A 2,033-nucleotide genomic window follows, 5' to 3' on the forward strand; every position below is an offset into this window, starting at 1 on the left:
CTTCCAAAAAGGCTTGTTTAGTAACTAACGGATATTACCTCACAGAAACTGTCCTTCCTTTAACTGAATCCGTCATTGGCAAGGATTTGAAATAAAACATAAAGGATTTATTACTTGGGCTATTATTGTGCCTCATATATAAAAAATCCGCATAAGGGCATCGACTGAAGTAACAAGAATCACATGTTGTCCTTAGCACAGACCTTCAAAAATCAGTTTTTCAACGGATATTAGGAGGTCGTGTCAGGTACAGCTTATTCGGTGAATGAAATACCGACTTGCTAAAGCCGACTGCAAGACAAAGCCATTCCATAAACAGAGCGTAAGCTATTTCAAAGAATAGTATTCATAATAGTCACTCTAGCCTGAGCTAGACAGATTCGCACTAGCCAACATGGCTCGCCCACTGCCAGCTTTTCGTAATGCATAACTGTTAGATTTGCCCAGATTCATGGCACGAGGGGAGGTTTGTTCTCAATAAAGTATCTGACACCTACAAACTATTGCTGATTCTCTCTCTCCCTCTCTCTCTCTCTCTCTCTCTCTCTCTCTCTCTCTCTCACACACACACACACACACACACACACACACACACACACAAGCGCTCGCGCGCGTACACGCACACGTGTGTGTGTGAACAGAGGCACACACCTGTTTGTGTGTGCATGTGAAAGCAGCAATATTCCTCAGCACGTGTAAATGCAGGCACTTTCAACAACACATTATTTCACGCTATAAGACGAACATCTTATCCATACCATACTCATGGACAGATGAATAAGAAGCCTTCATTACTGCTCTGCTTTTATATGGCCAATGATTTTGGTACTAATAACTTCGTTGGCTGGGGCACTATTGCGCATATTAAACTTATCATGTACACTATCACATCACACCACGTAACGAAAGTCAATCAGCGGGTTCAAAGGTGAGAGAAAAAGTCCCTTGCAGATAACTGAGATGAAACAAACGGAATCTATACAATTTGTCAAATATCCAAATATAATCAGCAACTTTCATCAGACTCTCTTAAAACTGGAGAGCAGTAAACAGAAGAACACATTCCAAGCTGATAGCTTTTCACAACGTATACTGCTAGGAAGTCGTACTTATTCAGCAAGTATAATGAGAATTAAAAATTTGGTATCCATTAAATATTAGAAAATTTCTTTGTTAAATAGTCTCGATAAATTTGGACAAGTTCCTCCTGAAATTATCACAACGTCTGCGAGGGTAATAATTGTATTCTATGCTCTTGAGTAATAACATTAGTAATAATTTAACACATGTAACACTAATCTAGTAAAATGTGAGAAGTTTCTAGGAATAATACTTGAAGGCTGTTACTCATATCGAAGACATGACTGTTATATGATTTAAACTATTTCCAATTAATAATAGAAGTTGTGCAAACTCCTTATATTGAGAAAACTCTTGCATAAGAGACAAATGTAAATCCTCACAAAAATGAAAGTGTACATGATTTAGCCAAAGCTATGGCCTCACTGCGGTCGTGATGTAAGAGAACAGCAACAACTAATACGTGAAAGTAATTCAAATTACAAAAATACAAAAATAATTCAAAAATATGATATTAAACAGTGTAAAATGTTAACTCAAAATATGGCCTCGCTGTGGATATGATGTAAATGAAACATTCATAGTTATTAGAGTTATTCTAAAAAGCTCAAGCGTAAGTTTACTCTCAATAACTATCTTACAGGTATGTAATTTGCGTTTACTACCTTAACTATTTTGTAAATCTGAACACATATCTCATTCTTGCTCTTCTTTGACGTAGAATTGTACGTACCAAAAAACAGAAGATTACTGTTTTAGCAACTTCATCATGGTCGCATGAAGGACACATTACATGTGTAAAGTCACTATGTCGATGGAGACCATCTAGATACAAAAGATCGAACAAATCCTAATACTCGAGACGCGATTATCTATCGCACCAGCGACATTATTGCAAAAGATTGTGAAGTGGCTTCCAGTATGTCCTAGTCATACACAAAAGATTGTCGCAA

The sequence above is a fragment of the Schistocerca piceifrons genome, unplaced genomic scaffold (genome assembly GCF_021461385.2).
Source record: "Schistocerca piceifrons isolate TAMUIC-IGC-003096 unplaced genomic scaffold, iqSchPice1.1 HiC_scaffold_2296, whole genome shotgun sequence".
Taxonomy (NCBI): domain Eukaryota; kingdom Metazoa; phylum Arthropoda; class Insecta; order Orthoptera; family Acrididae; genus Schistocerca; species Schistocerca piceifrons.